This window comes from Sinohyriopsis cumingii, chromosome 15 (assembly GCF_028554795.1).
Source record: "Sinohyriopsis cumingii isolate HCF-2022 chromosome 15, ASM2855479v2, whole genome shotgun sequence".
NCBI lineage: Eukaryota > Metazoa > Mollusca > Bivalvia > Unionida > Unionidae > Sinohyriopsis > Sinohyriopsis cumingii.
Window position 1 is genome coordinate 4,703,558 of NC_142975.1, and position 19,682 is coordinate 4,723,239.

At 38.0% G+C, this 19,682-nt stretch overlaps 6 non-coding genes across 6 annotated transcripts; all 6 read left to right on the forward strand.

Annotated features, from left to right (window-relative positions):
* The first annotated feature begins 1,161 nt into the window (after positions 1 to 1,161).
* Positions 1,162 to 1,251, forward strand: Trnam-cau (transfer RNA methionine (anticodon CAU)). Its single transcript is given in 2 exon segments — positions 1,162 to 1,198; positions 1,216 to 1,251. It is a non-coding gene; the product is annotated as a tRNA-Met (tRNA).
* A 3,393-nt stretch (positions 1,252 to 4,644) lies between these two features.
* Positions 4,645 to 4,734, forward strand: Trnam-cau (transfer RNA methionine (anticodon CAU)). The gene is given in 2 exon segments: positions 4,645 to 4,681; positions 4,699 to 4,734. It is a non-coding gene; the product is annotated as a tRNA-Met (tRNA).
* A 3,407-nt stretch (positions 4,735 to 8,141) lies between these two features.
* Positions 8,142 to 8,231, forward strand: Trnam-cau (transfer RNA methionine (anticodon CAU)). The gene is given in 2 exon segments: positions 8,142 to 8,178; positions 8,196 to 8,231. It is a non-coding gene; the product is annotated as a tRNA-Met (tRNA).
* A 3,393-nt stretch (positions 8,232 to 11,624) lies between these two features.
* Positions 11,625 to 11,714, forward strand: Trnam-cau (transfer RNA methionine (anticodon CAU)). The gene is given in 2 exon segments: positions 11,625 to 11,661; positions 11,679 to 11,714. It is a non-coding gene; the product is annotated as a tRNA-Met (tRNA).
* Positions 11,715 to 15,107: 3,393 nt separating this feature from the next.
* On the forward strand, positions 15,108 to 15,197 carry Trnam-cau (transfer RNA methionine (anticodon CAU)). The gene is given in 2 exon segments: positions 15,108 to 15,144; positions 15,162 to 15,197. It is a non-coding gene; the product is annotated as a tRNA-Met (tRNA).
* A 3,421-nt stretch (positions 15,198 to 18,618) lies between these two features.
* Positions 18,619 to 18,708, forward strand: Trnam-cau (transfer RNA methionine (anticodon CAU)). Its single transcript is given in 2 exon segments — positions 18,619 to 18,655; positions 18,673 to 18,708. It is a non-coding gene; the product is annotated as a tRNA-Met (tRNA).
* Positions 18,709 to 19,682: the final 974 nt, after the last annotated feature.

Here is a 19,682-nt window from a genome sequence, read left to right on the forward strand (position 1 = left end):
AGGAATGGTTTTCTCTTTCCAATCACATACAATTCAACAAACTCCATGCCATCATGTAATGAAAGCATTTTGTGGTTTATTTTCTACAGAGAAAATTATAATGCATATTTGTCGCTTTCAGTTACCGATCCGTGAATAGAAAAGTTTTAACACATGATATGATCAGTGTTCTAACGATATTTTTCGAACATTGACTGGGGAGACCTGTATAATATTTAACTCCAAAATATTTGTTTGAAATTGTTTTCATTGACTGAATGGATGTATCGATATGTATTCATCAGCCCACAAGGACGGTTCATGGGTCAACTGTTATTTCTTGTTATACTCATGTATTGTCCTTGAGAGCCAGATTTATTATTCGACTGATTATTGGTGACCTTCGCTAGCACAGTTTCGCAAATTGCATCAATGTTGCATAGCCTCAATCAGAGTTGACAATCCTCCAATGTGACCATTGATTCAATACACATGAGGGCCAATCTCACAATCGCCTTTCTATAGAAAGACTTCTTACTTGTCCTATGTTCAGACCACATGATAGATGATTCTCTTTCAACTTTTCTTGGAATATGCTCGTTTGCATGGCAGTCCTTCAACACAGTTAACGTCTCCATCCGGAAAGCGCTAAAATGAAACGCAGCTAGTTCAGTCACAGTTCCTGCCTTTGAACATTTAGTAAATTAAAAAATATTTTTATGTAGCTTAAATTCCTCACCTACGAGTTGAAAATGAAAACTCACAGTGAATCGTGTTTGATAAGTCTTAATGTTTATAAAGTAGAAACGTACGCTCCCAATGGCATTATAACCTTCGCGATAATGATAATTTTGTACAATCATAAACACTAAATTTAAATAATATCACCCACCCCTCAACAGTGGGAGGCTATTTTCTTGTAACAACTAGTATTGCCATCCATTTAGAATTTATAGAGGTATCAGAATACCGATAAGATGAACTTACCTATAAGTTAATGTAGTTGACCATCATGGATGTTTAGAACACGTTTTATGACTAGTTATAGTGTTTTCTACCATGTTCTACATCTGCGCCTCGGGGTAAATCATTTGCTCTTTTGACATATGCTGGTGCGCATGCTTTCTGAAGAATGCTTTTAGTTTCTCCTGAAGATATAATCTCTCATGGAAAATGTATATAGCCTCGGTAGCGCAGCAGGTAGCGCGTCAGTCTCATAATCAATCGTAGAGAGCAATCTGAAGGTCGTGAGTTCGATCCTCACCCGGGGCAGATATTTTGTCTCCTTAGCTCGAATTATTACCTTTTATCCTTTGTGGTTATTCTATTTAATTCCACCAATTATACTCACATTAGAGTGAAAACGCCAAATGTATATATCAAATGTAACGACCAAGTTTGAAGGATGGTGTGCCTCAAACTGATGGGAAACTATCATTACCTATTCAAACAGATCCCACTTGAAAGCACAATGGACACTCTACACCGTTCCAGTGGCCTAATGTTTAGGGCGTCCGTTGTGGATGCGGGAGGTCATGGGTTTGATCCCCAGCCTAGTCCTATCAGAGACTTACAAAATTGATACTGACAACTGCCTCTCTAGGTGCTCAGCATTAAGAAGTTAGTGATAGAACTGGTTGGCCTGGTCTCAGGATAATGGGACTGGGTGGGACATCATGCTACGTGTCTGCGACATGATGCCCCAGTGCTAGGCATCACTATAAACTGCCACACTGCAGACAACGTACCTATATGATTGAAAAATTGTTAAAGCTACGTTAAAAATCCAAATCAAACAAAAACACACACACTCTCTCTCTCTCTCTCTCTCTCTCTCCTGTAAAGACAGAAAAGGTACATGCACGTGATACTTGAGTACAGTATCAAACTTGACTATTTTAAAAACAACTTGCAACAAAGAAAGGCAAATATTGTTCTATCCGTCGAGCATAAGTTACAGGGAAGATGACACTTTTGCATTTGGTAATGGTCAATTGAAGTCTGTATTGATCTGTGGAAGTCTGTATTCATAAACATGAAACGGGGACCAAAGGATATAATACAATTACACGTTTGTTACATAAATATAATCTTCTTCCCATGCGTATATTAGGACAAAAATCTGTCGGTCTCGATCCCGCCAACTTTCTGCTCTTACATTAATAAATATATTCACTGTCTGGTGTCAGATATAACATTTGCAAATAATATTTGTTAAAACATATCTATTCGTTACTTCAGTTTGAATATGTGTGCTCGCTACCTAAATTCTCAAAGACAAAGACTTATGATCTGGAGTAATTTAATCATCATACCGTATCATGACATCGATCTCTTGAAAAACTGTAAGCATAGAACAGGGAGTATAGGTTTATAACCCACTTTGAAAACGATTGTACATTCATCAGTTTCTTAGTCTGCCAGCGACCATTATCGTGCTTTAATAGAAGACACATTTGCCGATAGATGATACATTTTCAAACCGCCTAGCAAAACTCTACGTTCATTGACATAGTTTGAACAACGCTTCGAACTTTTGTCTGTCATCTTTGAGGGCCATCAGGAACCCCATCCAAGCCAGTTCACTCACACACAGCAAATATGGTGGATTTGTGTGTCGTCGACGTGCTGCTACCCATCAAAAGGAAACCTTTCGGATACGCCTAAGTAGGGAACGTGTCGTCATTCAATGGAAATGGTTCATCTGCGAGTAGGACTATGTGGAATGTATTTGGCCCGGAGTGGATGAAAGCAAGTTATAACCCAAACCAACATTTTTCCAATTTATAATATCATCATTCTTATCAACTGCATTAATACATACATATTAGGGTCAAGTCAAGCAGCTCAATGCACCCGACCCTAAAAGATATATACAACAATGTAGCCATCATTTGAAAACAACCGGGGAAGAAATAATAACTACTATAATATACGTTAACTAATTCGATTCAAATACAATTTCAATAAATATAATTCGCAACAAAATACCGTTTGCATAGCAAAGGCTAAAAAACGAACGTGCCGCACTGTAATCAATATAGAAAGCGTCGTACCTCGGTGCATATCAGTCTTCCTACTGGTGACGTCACGATAAATCAGCCATTGGTGTTAGCACACTCAATTAGGTTTGACCTACTTCCAATTGGAGGGCGCCCATCAGGGCCCGAGGTCATAAACATAATAACGCGTAACAATATCTAGATTTCCAAACGAGTATATTTTGGAAAACATTTCCTCATGGGCAAGATCCATTGTTTCATCAATCGGAATAGGATTCACTATCACAATATTAAAGTAAGAACCTGATTCACCTAAATTACGCTGATTTGACGACGTCTATATGTCCTTTCTAAAGAAGGAGTTCTGTCTTCAACAGGAATCCAGAGAAAGTGTTCCGAACATTATACATGTGTTAGTAGTAGTAGTAGGAGTAGCAGTAGTAGTGTTAGTGGTAGTAGTAGTACTAGTATTAATGGTATTTGTATGAGTTAATGTTACACGAGGAATGGTTTTCTCTTTCCAATCACATACAATTCAACAAACTCCATGCCATCATGTAATGAAAGCATTTTGTGGTTTATTTTCTACAGAGAAAATTATAATGCATATTTGTCGCTTTCAGTTACCGATCCGTGAATAGAAAAGTTTTAACACATGATATGATCAGTGTTCTAACGATATTTTTCGAACATTGACTGGGGAGACCTGTATAATATTTAACTCCAAAATATTTGTTTGAAATTGTTTTCATTGACTGAATGGATGTATCGATATGTATTCATCAGCCCACAAGGACGGTTCATGGGTCAACTGTTATTTCTTGTTATACTCATGTATTGTCCTTGAGAGCCAGATTTATTATTCGACTGATTATTGGTGACCTTCGCTAGCACAGTTTCGCAAATTGCATCAATGTTGCATAGCCTCAATCAGAGTTGACAATCCTCCAATGTGACCATTGATTCAATACACATGAGGGCCAATCTCACAATCGCCTTTCTATAGAAAGACTTCTTACTTGTCCTATGTTCAGACCACATGATAGATGATTCTCTTTCAACTTTTCTTGGAATATGCTCGTTTGCATGGCAGTCCTTCAACACAGTTAACGTCTCCATCCGGAAAGCGCTAAAATGAAACGCAGCTAGTTCAGTCACAGTTCCTGCCTTTGAACATTTAGTAAATTAAAAAATATTTTTATGTAGCTTAAATTCCTCACCTACGAGTTGAAAATGAAAACTCACAGTGAATCGTGTTTGATAAGTCTTAATGTTTATAAAGTAGAAACGTACGCTCCCAATGGCATTATAACCTTCGCGATAATGATAATTTTGTACAATCATAAACACTAAATTTAAATAATATCACCCACCCCTCAACAGTGGGAGGCTATTTTCTTGTAACAACTAGTATTGCCATCCATTTAGAATTTATAGAGGTATCAGAATACCGATAAGATGAACTTACCTATAAGTTAATGTAGTTGACCATCATGGATGTTTAGAACACGTTTTATGACTAGTTATAGTGTTTTCTACCATGTTCTACATCTGCGCCTCGGGGTAAATCATTTGCTCTTTTGACATATGCTGGTGCGCATGCTTTCTGAAGAATGCTTTTAGTTTCTCCTGAAGATATAATCTCTCATGGAAAATGTATATAGCCTCGGTAGCGCAGCAGGTAGCGCGTCAGTCTCATAATCAATCGTAGAGAGCAATCTGAAGGTCGTGAGTTCGATCCTCACCCGGGGCAGATATTTTGTCTCCTTAGCTCGAATTATTACCTTTTATCCTTTGTGGTTATTCTATTTAATTCCACCAATTATACTCACATTAGAGTGAAAACGCCAAATGTATATATCAAATGTAACGACCAAGTTTGAAGGATGGTGTGCCTCAAACTGATGGGAAACTATCATTACCTATTCAAACAGATCCCACTTGAAAGCACAATGGACACTCTACACCGTTCCAGTAGCCTAATGTTTAGGGCGTCCGTTGTGGATGCGGGAGGTCATGGGTTTGATCCCCAGCCTAGTCCTATCAGAGACTTACAAAATTGATACTGACAACTGCCTCTCTAGGTGCTCAGCATTAAGAAGTTAGTGATAGAACTGGTTGGCCTGGTCTCAGGATAATGGGACTGGGTGGGACATCATGCTACGTGTCTGCGACATGATGCCCCAGTGCTAGGCATCACTATAAACTGCCACACTGCAGACAACGTACCTATATGATTGAAAAATTGTTAAAGCTACGTTAAAAATCCAAATCAAACAAAAACACACTCTCTCTCTCTCTCTCTCTCTCTCTCTCTCTCTCTCTCTCTCTCCTGTAAAGACAGAAAAGGTACATGCACGTGATACTTGAGTACAGTATCAAACTTGACTATTTTAAAAACAACTTGCAACAAAGAAAGGCAAATATTGTTCTATCCGTCGAGCATAAGTTACAGGGAAGATGACACTTTTGCATTTGGTAATGGTCAATTGAAGTCTGTATTGATCTGTGGAAGTCTGTATTCATAAACATGAAACGGGGACCAAAGGATATAATACAATTACACGTTTGTTACATAAATATAATCTTCTTCCCATGCGTATATTAGGACAAAAATCTGTCGGTCTCGATCCCGCCAACTTTCTGCTCTTACATTAATAAATATATTCACTGTCTGGTGTCAGATATAACATTTGCAAATAATATTTGTTAAAACATATCTATTCGTTACTTCAGTTTGAATATGTGTGCTCGCTACCTAAATTCTCAAAGACAAAGACTTATGATCTGGAGTAATTTAATCATCATACCGTATCATGACATCGATCTCCTGAAAAACTGTAAGCATAGAACAGGGAGTATAGGTTTATAACCCACTTTGAAAACGATTGTACATTCATCAGTTTCTTAGTCTGCCAGCGACCATTATCGTGCTTTAATAGAAGACACATTTGCCGATAGATGATACATTTTCAAACCGCCTAGCAAAACTCTACGTTCATTGACATAGTTTGAACAACGCTTCGAACTTTTGTCTGTCATCTTTGAGGGCCATCAGGAACCCCATCTAAGCCAGTTCACTCACACACAGCAAATATGGTGGATTTGTGTGTCGTCGACGTGCTGCTACCCATCAAAAGGAAACCTTTCGGATACGCCTAAGTAGGGAACGTGTCGTCATTCAATGGAAATGGTTCATCTGCGAGTAGGACTATGTGGAATGTATTTGGCCCGGAGTGGATGAAAGCAAGTTATAACCCAAACCAACATTTTTCCAGTTTATAATATCATCATTCTTATCAACTGCATTAATACATACATATTAGGGTCAAGTCAAGCAGCTCAATGCACCCGACCCTAAAAGATATATACAACAATGTAGCCATCATTTGAAAACAACCGGGGAAGAAATAATAACTACTATAATATACGTTAACTAATTCGATTCAAATACAATTTCAATAAATATAATTCGCAACAAAATACCGTTTGCATAGCAAAGGCTAAAAAACGAACGTGCCGCACTGTAATCAATATAGAAAGCGTCGTACCTCGGTGCATATCAGTCTTCCTACTGGTGACGTCACGATAAATCAGCCATTGGTGTTAGCACACTCAATTAGGTTTGACCTACTTCCAATTGGAGGGCGCCCATCAGGGCCCGAGGTCATAAACATAATAACGCGTAACAATATCTAGATTTCCAAACGAGTATATTTTGGAAAACATTTCCTCATGGGCAAGATCCATTGTTTCATCAATCGGAATAGGATTCACTATCACAATATTAAAGTAAGAACCTGATTCACCTAAATTACGCTGATTTGACGACGTCTATATGTCCTTTCTAAAGAAGGAGTTCTGTCTTCAACAGGAATCCAGAGAAAGTGTTCCGAACATTATACATGTGTTAGTAGTAGTAGTAGGAGTAGCAGTAGTAGTGTTAGTGGTAGTAGTAGTACTAGTATTAATGGTATTTGTATGAGTTAATGTTACACGAGGAATGGTTTTCTCTTTCCAATCACATACAATTCAACAAACTCCATGCCATCATGTAATGAAAGCATTTTGTGGTTTATTTTCTACAGAGAAAATTATAATGCATATTTGTCGCTTTCAGTTACCGATCCGTGAATAGAAAAGTTTTAACACATGATATGATCAGTGTTCTAACGATATTTTTCGAACATTGACTGGGGAGACCTGTATAATATTTAACTCCAAAATATTTGTTTGAAATTGTTTTCATTGACTGAATGGATGTATCGATATGTATTCATCAGCCCACAAGGACGGTTCATGGGTCAACTGTTATTTCTTGTTATACTCATGTATTGTCCTTGAGAGCCAGATTTATTATTCGACTGATTATTGGTGACCTTCGCTAGCACAGTTTCGCAAATTGCATCAATGTTGCATAGCCTCAATCAGAGTTGACAATCCTCCAATGTGACCATTGATTCAATACACATGAGGGCCAATCTCACAATCGCCTTTCTATAGAAAGACTTCTTACTTGTCCTATGTTCAGACCACATGATAGATGATTCTCTTTCAACTTTTCTTGGAATATGCTCGTTTGCATGGCAGTCCTTCAACACAGTTAACGTCTCCATCCGGAAAGCGCTAAAATGAAACGCAGCTAGTTCAGTCACAGTTCCTGCCTTTGAACATTTAGTAAATTAAAAAATATTTTTATGTAGCTTAAATTCCTCACCTACGAGTTGAAAATGAAAACTCACAGTGAATCGTGTTTGATAAGTCTTAATGTTTATAAAGTAGAAACGTACGCTCCCAATGGCATTATAACCTTCGCGATAATGATAATTTTGTACAATCATAAACACTAAATTTAAATAATATCACCCACCCCTCAACAGTGGGAGGCTATTTTCTTGTAACAACTAGTATTGCCATCCATTTAGAATTTATAGAGGTATCAGAATACCGATAAGATGAACTTACCTATAAGTTAATGTAGTTGACCATCATGGATGTTTAGAACACGTTTTATGACTAGTTATAGTGTTTTCTACCATGTTCTACATCTGCGCCTCGGGGTAAATCATTTGCTCTTTTGACATATGCTGGTGCGCATGCTTTCTGAAGAATGCTTTTAGTTTCTCCTGAAGATATAATCTCTCATGGAAAATGTATATAGCCTCGGTAGCGCAGCAGGTAGCGCGTCAGTCTCATAATCAATCGTAGAGAGCAATCTGAAGGTCGTGAGTTCGATCCTCACCCGGGGCAGATATTTTGTCTCCTTAGCTCGAATTATTACCTTTTATCCTTTGTGGTTATTCTATTTAATTCCACCAATTATACTCACATTAGAGTGAAAACGCCAAATGTATATATCAAATGTAACGACCAAGTTTGAAGGATGGTGTGCCTCAAACTGATGGGAAACTATCATTACCTATTCAAACAGATCCCACTTGAAAGCACAATGGACACTCTACACCGTTCCAGTGGCCTAATGTTTAGGGCGTCCGTTGTGGATGCGGGAGGTCATGGGTTTGATCCCCAGCCTAGTCCTATCAGAGACTTACAAAATTGATACTGACAACTGCCTCTCTAGGTGCTCAGCATTAAGAAGTTAGTGATAGAACTGGTTGGCCTGGTCTCAGGATAATGGGACTGGGTGGGACATCATGCTACGTGTCTGCGACATGATGCCCCAGTGCTAGGCATCACTATAAACTGCCACACTGCAGACAACGTACCTATATGATTGAAAAATTGTTAAAGCTACGTTAAAAATCCAAATCAAACAAAAACACACACACTCTCTCTCTCTCTCTCTCTCTCTCTCCTGTAAAGACAGAAAAGGTACATGCACGTGATACTTGAGTACAGTATCAAACTTGACTATTTTAAAAACAACTTGCAACAAAGAAAGGCAAATATTGTTCTATCCGTCGAGCATAAGTTACAGGGAAGATGACACTTTTGCATTTGGTAATGGTCAATTGAAGTCTGTATTGATCTGTGGAAGTCTGTATTCATAAACATGAAACGGGGACCAAAGGATATAATACAATTACACGTTTGTTACATAAATATAATCTTCTTCCCATGCGTATATTAGGACAAAAATCTGTCGGTCTCGATCCCGCCAACTTTCTGCTCTTACATTAATAAATATATTCACTGTCTGGTGTCAGATATAACATTTGCAAATAATATTTGTTAAAACATATCTATTCGTTACTTCAGTTTGAATATGTGTGCTCGCTACCTAAATTCTCAAAGACAAAGACTTATGATCTGGAGTAATTTAATCATCATACCGTATCATGACATCGATCTCTTGAAAAACTGTAAGCATAGAACAGGGAGTATAGGTTTATAACCCACTTTGAAAACGATTGTACATTCATCAGTTTCTTAGTCTGCCAGCGACCATTATCGTGCTTTAATAGAAGACACATTTGCCGATAGATGATACATTTTCAAACCGCCTAGCAAAACTCTACGTTCATTGACATAGTTTGAACAACGCTTCGAACTTTTGTCTGTCATCTTTGAGGGCCATCAGGAACCCCATCCAAGCCAGTTCACTCACACACAGCAAATATGGTGGATTTGTGTGTCGTCGACGTGCTGCTACCCATCAAAAGGAAACCTTTCGGATACGCCTAAGTAGGGAACGTGTCGTCATTCAATGGAAATGGTTCATCTGCGAGTAGGACTATGTGGAATGTATTTGGCCCGGAGTGGATGAAAGCAAGTTATAACCCAAACCAACATTTTTCCAATTTATAATATCATCATTCTTATCAACTGCATTAATACATACATATTAGGGTCAAGTCAAGCAGCTCAATGCACCCGACCCTAAAAGATATATACAACAATGTAGCCATCATTTGAAAACAACCGGGGAAGAAATAATAACTACTATAATATACGTTAACTAATTCGATTCAAATACAATTTCAATAAATATAATTCGCAACAAAATACCGTTTGCATAGCAAAGGCTAAAAAACGAACGTGCCGCACTGTAATCAATATAGAAAGCGTCGTACCTCGGTGCATATCAGTCTTCCTACTGGTGACGTCACGATAAATCAGCCATTGGTGTTAGCACACTCAATTAGGTTTGACCTACTTCCAATTGGAGGGCGCCCATCAGGGCCCGAGGTCATAAACATAATAACGCGTAACAATATCTAGATTTCCAAACGAGTATATTTTGGAAAACATTTCCTCATGGGCAAGATCCATTGTTTCATCAATCGGAATAGGATTCACTATCACAATATTAAAGTAAGAACCTGATTCACCTAAATTACGCTGATTTGACGACGTCTATATGTCCTTTCTAAAGAAGGAGTTCTGTCTTCAACAGGAATCCAGAGAAAGTGTTCCGAACATTATACATGTGTTAGTAGTAGTAGTAGGAGTAGCAATAGTAGTGTTAGTGGTAGTAGTAGTACTAGTATTAATGGTATTTGTATGAGTTAATGTTACACGAGGAATGGTTTTCTCTTTCCAATCACATACAATTCAACAAACTCCATGCCATCATGTAATGAAAGCATTTTGTGGTTTATTTTCTACAGAGAAAATTATAATGCATATTTGTCGCTTTCAGTTACCGATCCGTGAATAGAAAAGTTTTAACACATGATATGATCAGTGTTCTAACGATATTTTTCGAACATTGACTGGGGAGACCTGTATAATATTTAACTCCAAAATATTTGTTTGAAATTGTTTTCATTGACTGAATGGATGTATCGATATGTATTCATCAGCCCACAAGGACGGTTCATGGGTCAACTGTTATTTCTTGTTATACTCATGTATTGTCCTTGAGAGCCAGATTTATTATTCGACTGATTATTGGTGACCTTCGCTAGCACAGTTTCGCAAATTGCATCAATGTTGCATAGCCTCAATCAGAGTTGACAATCCTCCAATGTGACCATTGATTCAATACACATGAGGGCCAATCTCACAATCGCCTTTCTATAGAAAGACTTCTTACTTGTCCTATGTTCAGACCACATGATAGATGATTCTCTTTCAACTTTTCTTGGAATATGCTCGTTTGCATGGCAGTCCTTCAACACAGTTAACGTCTCCATCCGGAAAGCGCTAAAATGAAACGCAGCTAGTTCAGTCACAGTTCCTGCCTTTGAACATTTAGTAAATTAAAAAATATTTTTATGTAGCTTAAATTCCTCACCTACGAGTTGAAAATGAAAACTCACAGTGAATCGTGTTTGATAAGTCTTAATGTTTATAAAGTAGAAACGTACGCTCCCAATGGCATTATAACCTTCGCGATAATGATAATTTTGTACAATCATAAACACTAAATTTAAATAATATCACCCACCCCTCAACAGTGGGAGGCTATTTTCTTGTAACAACTAGTATTGCCATCCATTTAGAATTTATAGAGGTATCAGAATACCGATAAGATGAACTTACCTATAAGTTAATGTAGTTGACCATCATGGATGTTTAGAACACGTTTTATGACTAGTTATAGTGTTTTCTACCATGTTCTACATCTGCGCCTCGGGGTAAATCATTTGCTCTTTTGACATATGCTGGTGCGCATGCTTTCTGAAGAATGCTTTTAGTTTCTCCTGAAGATATAATCTCTCATGGAAAATGTATATAGCCTCGGTAGCGCAGCAGGTAGCGCGTCAGTCTCATAATCAATCGTAGAGAGCAATCTGAAGGTCGTGAGTTCGATCCTCACCCGGGGCAGATATTTTGTCTCCTTAGCTCGAATTATTACCTTTTATCCTTTGTGGTTATTCTATTTAATTCCACCAATTATACTCACATTAGAGTGAAAACGCCAAATGTATATATCAAATGTAACGACCAAGTTTGAAGGATGGTGTGCCTCAAACTGATGGGAAACTATCATTACCTATTCAAACAGATCCCACTTGAAAGCACAATGGACACTCTACACCGTTCCAGTGGCCTAATGTTTAGGGCGTCCGTTGTGGATGCGGGAGGTCATGGGTTTGATCCCCAGCCTAGTCCTATCAGAGACTTACAAAATTGATACTGACAACTGCCTCTCTAGGTGCTCAGCATTAAGAAGTTAGTGATAGAACTGGTTGGCCTGGTCTCAGGATAATGGGACTGGGTGGGACATCATGCTACGTGTCTGCGACATGATGCCCCAGTGCTAGGCATCACTATAAACTGCCACACTGCAGACAACGTACCTATATGATTGAAAAATTGTTAAAGCTACGTTAAAAATCCAAATCAAACAAAAACACACACACTCTCTCTCTCTCTCTCTCTCTCTCTCCTGTAAAGACAGAAAAGGTACATGCACGTGATACTTGAGTACAGTATCAAACTTGACTATTTTAAAAACAACTTGCAACAAAGAAAGGCAAATATTGTTCTATCCGTCGAGCATAAGTTACAGGGAAGATGACACTTTTGCATTTGGTAATGGTCAATTGAAGTCTGTATTGATCTGTGGAAGTCTGTATTCATAAACATGAAACGGGGACCAAAGGATATAATACAATTACACGTTTGTTACATAAATATAATCTTCTTCCCATGCGTATATTAGGACAAAAATCTGTCGGTCTCGATCCCGCCAACTTTCTGCTCTTACATTAATAAATATATTCACTGTCTGGTGTCAGATATAACATTTGCAAATAATATTTGTTAAAACATATCTATTCGTTACTTCAGTTTGAATATGTGTGCTCGCTACCTAAATTCTCAAAGACAAAGACTTATGATCTGGAGTAATTTAATCATCATACCGTATCATGACATCGATCTCTTGAAAAACTGTAAGCATAGAACAGGGAGTATAGGTTTATAACCCACTTTGAAAACGATTGTACATTCATCAGTTTCTTAGTCTGCCAGCGACCATTATCGTGCTTTAATAGAAGACACATTTGCCGATAGATGATACATTTTCAAACCGCCTAGCAAAACTCTACGTTCATTGACATAGTTTGAACAACGCTTCGAACTTTTGTCTGTCATCTTTGAGGGCCATCAGGAACCCCATCCAAGCCAGTTCACTCACACACAGCAAATATGGTGGATTTGTGTGTCGTCGACGTGCTGCTACCCATCAAAAGGAAACCTTTCGGATACGCCTAAGTAGGGAACGTGTCGTCATTCAATGGAAATGGTTCATCTGCGAGTAGGACTATGTGGAATGTATTTGGCCCGGAGTGGATGAAAGCAAGTTATAACCCAAACCAACATTTTTCCAATTTATAATATCATCATTCTTATCAACTGCATTAATACATACATATTAGGGTCAAGTCAAGCAGCTCAATGCACCCGACCCTAAAAGATATATACAACAATGTAGCCATCATTTGAAAACAACCGGGGAAGAAATAATAACTACTATAATATACGTTAACTAATTCGATTCAAATACAATTTCAATAAATATAATTCGCAACAAAATACCGTTTGCATAGCAAAGGCTAAAAAACGAACGTGCCGCACTGTAATCAATATAGAAAGCGTCGTACCTCGGTGCATATCAGTCTTCCTACTGGTGACGTCACGATAAATCAGCCATTGGTGTTAGCACACTCAATTAGGTTTGACCTACTTCCAATTGGAGGGCGCCCATCAGGGCCCGAGGTCATAAACATAATAACGCGTAACAATATCTAGATTTCCAAACGAGTATATTTTGGAAAACATTTCCTCATGGGCAAGATCCATTGTTTCATCAATCGGAATAGGATTCACTATCACAATATTAAAGTAAGAACCTGATTCACCTAAATTACGCTGATTTGACGACGTCTATATGTCCTTTCTAAAGAAGGAGTTCTGTCTTCAACAGGAATCCAGAGAAAGTGTTCCGAACATTATACATGTGTTAGTAGTAGTAGTAGGAGTAGCAGTAGTAGTGTTAGTGGTAGTAGTAGTACTAGTATTAATGGTATTTGTATGAGTTAATGTTACACGAGGAATGGTTTTCTCTTTCCAATCACATACAATTCAACAAACTCCATGCCATCATGTAATGAAAGCATTTTGTGGTTTATTTTCTACAGAGAAAATTATAATGCATATTTGTCGCTTTCAGTTACCGATCCGTGAATAGAAAAGTTTTAACACATGATATGATCAGTGTTCTAACGATATTTTTCGAACATTGACTGGGGAGACCTGTATAATATTTAACTCCAAAATATTTGTTTGAAATTGTTTTCATTGACTGAATGGATGTATCGATATGTATTCATCAGCCCACAAGGACGGTTCATGGGTCAACTGTTATTTCTTGTTATACTCATGTATTGTCCTTGAGAGCCAGATTTATTATTCGACTGATTATTGGTGACCTTCGCTAGCACAGTTTCGCAAATTGCATCAATGTTGCATAGCCTCAATCAGAGTTGACAATCCTCCAATGTGACCATTGATTCAATACACATGAGGGCCAATCTCACAATCGCCTTTCTATAGAAAGACTTCTTACTTGTCCTATGTTCAGACCACATGATAGATGATTCTCTTTCAACTTTTCTTGGAATATGCTCGTTTGCATGGCAGTCCTTCAACACAGTTAACGTCTCCATCCGGAAAGCGCTAAAATGAAACGCAGCTAGTTCAGTCACAGTTCCTGCCTTTGAACATTTAGTAAATTAAAAAATATTTTTATGTAGCTTAAATTCCTCACCTACGAGTTGAAAATGAAAACTCACAGTGAATCGTGTTTGATAAGTCTTAATGTTTATAAAGTAGAAACGTACGCTCCCAATGGCATTATAACCTTCGCGATAATGATAATTTTGTACAATCATAAACACTAAATTTAAATAATATCACCCACCCCTCAACAGTGGGAGGCTATTTTCTTGTAACAACTAGTATTGCCATCCATTTAGAATTTATAGAGGTATCAGAATACCGATAAGATGAACTTACCTATAAGTTAATGTAGTTGACCATCATGGATGTTTAGAACACGTTTTATGACTAGTTATAGTGTTTTCTACCATGTTCTACATCTGCGCCTCGGGGTAAATCATTTGCTCTTTTGACATATGCTGGTGCGCATGCTTTCTGAAGAATGCTTTTAGTTTCTCCTGAAGATATAATCTCTCATGGAAAATGTATATAGCCTCGGTAGCGCAGCAGGTAGCGCGTCAGTCTCATAATCAATCGTAGAGAGCAATCTGAAGGTCGTGAGTTCGATCCTCACCCGGGGCAGATATTTTGTCTCCTTAGCTCGAATTATTACCTTTTATCCTTTGTGGTTATTCTATTTAATTCCACCAATTATACTCACATTAGAGTGAAAACGCCAAATGTATATATCAAATGTAACGACCAAGTTTGAAGGATGGTGTGCCTCAAACTGATGGGAAACTATCATTACCTATTCAAACAGATCCCACTTGAAAGCACAATGGACACTCTACACCGTTCCAGTAGCCTAATGTTTAGGGCGTCCGTTGTGGATGCGGGAGGTCATGGGTTTGATCCCCAGCCTAGTCCTATCAGAGACTTACAAAATTGATACTGACAACTGCCTCTCTAGGTGCTCAGCATTAAGAAGTTAGTGATAGAACTGGTTGGCCTGGTCTCAGGATAATGGGACTGGGTGGGACATCATGCTACGTGTCTGCGACATGATGCCCCAGTGCTAGGCATCACTATAAACTGCCACACTGCAGACAACGTACCTATATGATTGAAAAATTGTTAAAGCTACGTTAAAAATCCAAATCAAACAAAAACACACTCTCTCTCTCTCTCTCTCTCTCTCTCTCTCTCTCTCTCTCTCTCTCTCTCTCTCTCTCCTGTAAAGACAGAAAAGGTACATGCACGTGATACTTGAGTACAGTATCAAACTTGACTATTTTAAAAACAACTTGCAACAAAGAAAGGCAAATATTGTTCTATCCGTCGAGCATAAGTTACAGGGAAGATGACACTTTTGCATTTGGTAATGGTCAATTGAAGTCTGTATTGATCTGTGGAAGTCTGTATTCATAAACATGAAACGGGGACCAAAGGATATAATACAATTACACGTTTGTTACATAAATATAATCTTCTTCCCATGCGTATATTAGGACAAAAATCTGTCGGTCTCGATCCCGCCAACTTTCTGCTCTTACATTAATAAATATATTCACTGTCTGGTGTCAGATATAACATTTGCAAATAATATTTGTTAAAACATATCTATTCGTTACTTCAGTTTGAATATGTGTGCTCGCTACCTAAATTCTCAAAGACAAAGACTTATGATCTGGAGTAATTTAATCATCATACCGTATCATGACATCGATCTCCTGAAAAACTGTAAGCATAGAACAGGGAGTATAGGTTTATAACCCACTTTGAAAACGATTGTACATTCATCAGTTTCTTAGTCTGCCAGCGACCATTATCGTGCTTTAATAGAAGACACATTTGCCGATAGATGATACATTTTCAAACCGCCTAGCAAAACTCTACGTTCATTGACATAGTTTGAACAACGCTTCGAACTTTTGTCTGTCATCTTTGAGGGCCATCAGGAACCCCATCTAAGCCAGTTCACTCACACACAGCAAATATGGTGGATTTGTGTGTCGTCGACGTGCTGCTACCCATCAAAAGGAAACCTTTCGGATACGCCTAAGTAGGGAACGTGTCGTCATTCAATGGAAATGGTTCATCTGCGAGTAGGACTATGTGGAATGTATTTGGCCCGGAGTGGATGAAAGCAAGTTATAACCCAAACCAACATTTTTCCAGTTTATAATATCATCATTCTTATCAACTGCATTAATACATACATATTAGGGTCAAGTCAAGCAGCTCAATGCACCCGACCCTAAAAGATATATACAACAATGTAGCCATCATTTGAAAACAACCGGGGAAGAAATAATAACTACTATAATATACGTTAACTAATTCGATTCAAATACAATTTCAATAAATATAATTCGCAACAAAATACCGTTTGCATAGCAAAGGCTAAAAAACGAACGTGCCGCACTGTAATCAATATAGAAAGCGTCGTACCTCGGTGCATATCAGTCTTCCTACTGGTGACGTCACGATAAATCAGCCATTGGTGTTAGCACACTCAATTAGGTTTGACCTACTTCCAATTGGAGGGCGCCCATCAGGGCCCGAGGTCATAAACATAATAACGCGTAACAATATCTAGATTTCCAAACGAGTATATTTTGGAAAACATTTCCTCATGGGCAAGATCCATTGTTTCATCAATCGGAATAGGATTCACTATCACAATATTAAAGTAAGAACCTGATTCACCTAAATTACGCTGATTTGACGACGTCTATATGTCCTTTCTAAAGAAGGAGTTCTGTCTTCAACAGGAATCCAGAGAAAGTGTTCCGAACATTATACATGTGTTAGTAGTAGTAGTAGGAGTAGCAGTAGTAGTGTTAGTGGTAGTAGTAGTACTAGTATTAATGGTATTTGTATGAGTTAATGTTACACGAGGAATGGTTTTCTCTTTCCAATCACATACAATTCAACAAACTCCATGCCATCATGTAATGAAAGCATTTTGTGGTTTATTTTCTACAGAGAAAATTATAATGCATATTTGTCGCTTTCAGTTACCGATCCGTGAATAGAAAAGTTTTAACACATGATATGATCAGTGTTCTAACGATATTTTTCGAACATTGACTGGGGAGACCTGTATAATATTTAACTCCAAAATATTTGTTTGAAATTGTTTTCATTGACTGAATGGATGTATCGATATGTATTCATCAGCCCACAAGGACGGTTCATGGGTCAACTGTTATTTCTTGTTATACTCATGTATTGTCCTTGAGAGCCAGATTTATTATTCGACTGATTATTGGTGACCTTCGCTAGCACAGTTTCGCAAATTGCATCAATGTTGCATAGCCTCAATCAGAGTTGACAATCCTCCAATGTGACCATTGATTCAATACACATGAGGGCCAATCTCACAATCGCCTTTCTATAGAAAGACTTCTTACTTGTCCTATGTTCAGACCACATGATAGATGATTCTCTTTCAACTTTTCTTGGAATATGCTCGTTTGCATGGCAGTCCTTCAACACAGTTAACGTCTCCATCCGGAAAGCGCTAAAATGAAACGCAGCTAGTTCAGTCACAGTTCCTGCCTTTGAACATTTAGTAAATTAAAAAATATTTTTATGTAGCTTAAATTCCTCACCTACGAGTTGAAAATGAAAACTCACAGTGAATCGTGTTTGATAAGTCTTAATGTTTATAAAGTAGAAACGTACGCTCCCAATGGCATTATAACCTTCGCGATAATGATAATTTTGTACAATCATAAACACTAAATTTAAATAATATCACCCACCCCTCAACAGTGGGAGGCTATTTTCTTGTAACAACTAGTATTGCCATCCATTTAGAATTTATAGAGGTATCAGAATACCGATAAGATGAACTTACCTATAAGTTAATGTAGTTGACCATCATGGATGTTTAGAACACGTTTTATGACTAGTTATAGTGTTTTCTACCATGTTCTACATCTGCGCCTCGGGGTAAATCATTTGCTCTTTTGACATATGCTGGTGCGCATGCTTTCTGAAGAATGCTTTTAGTTTCTCCTGAAGATATAATCTCTCATGGAAAATGTATATAGCCTCGGTAGCGCAGCAGGTAGCGCGTCAGTCTCATAATCAATCGTAGAGAGCAATCTGAAGGTCGTGAGTTCGATCCTCACCCGGGGCAGATATTTTGTCTCCTTAGCTCGAATTATTACCTTTTATCCTTTGTGGTTATTCTATTTAATTCCACCAATTATACTCACATTAGAGTGAAAACGCCAAATGTATATATCAAATGTAACGACCAAGTTTGAAGGATGGTGTGCCTCAAACTGATGGGAAACTATCATTACCTATTCAAACAGATCCCACTTGAAAGCACAATGGACACTCTACACCGTTCCAGTAGCCTAATGTTTAGGGCGTCCGTTGTGGATGCGGGAGGTCATGGGTTTGATCCCCAGCCTAGTCCTATCAGAGACTTACAAAATTGATACTGACAACTGCCTCTCTAGGTGCTCAGCATTAAGAAGTTAGTGATAGAACTGGTTGGCCTGGTCTCAGGATAATGGGACTGGGTGGGACATCATGCTACGTGTCTGCGACATGATGCCCCAGTGCTAGGCATCACTATAAACTGCCACACTGCAGACAACGTACCTATATGATTGAAAAATTGTTAAAGCTACGTTAAAAATCCAAATCAAACAAAAACACACTCTCTCTCTCTCTCTCTCTCTCTCTCTCTCTCTCTCTCCTGTAAAGACAGAAAAGGTACATGCACGTGATACTTGAGTACAGTATCAAACTTGACTATTTTAAAAACAACTTGCAACAAAGAAAGGCAAATATTGTTCTATCCGTCGAGCATAAGTTACAGGGAAGATGACACTTTTGCATTTGGTAATGGTCAATTGAAGTCTGTATTGATCTGTGGAAGTCTGTATTCATAAACATGAAACGGGGACCAAAGGATATAATACAATTACACGTTTGTTACATAAATATAATCTTCTTCCCATGCGTATATTAGGACAAAAATCTGTCGGTCTCGATCCCGCCAACTTTCTGCTCTTACATTAATAAATATATTCACTGTCTGGTGTCAGATATAACATTTGCAAATAATATTTGTTAAAACATATCTATTCGTTACTT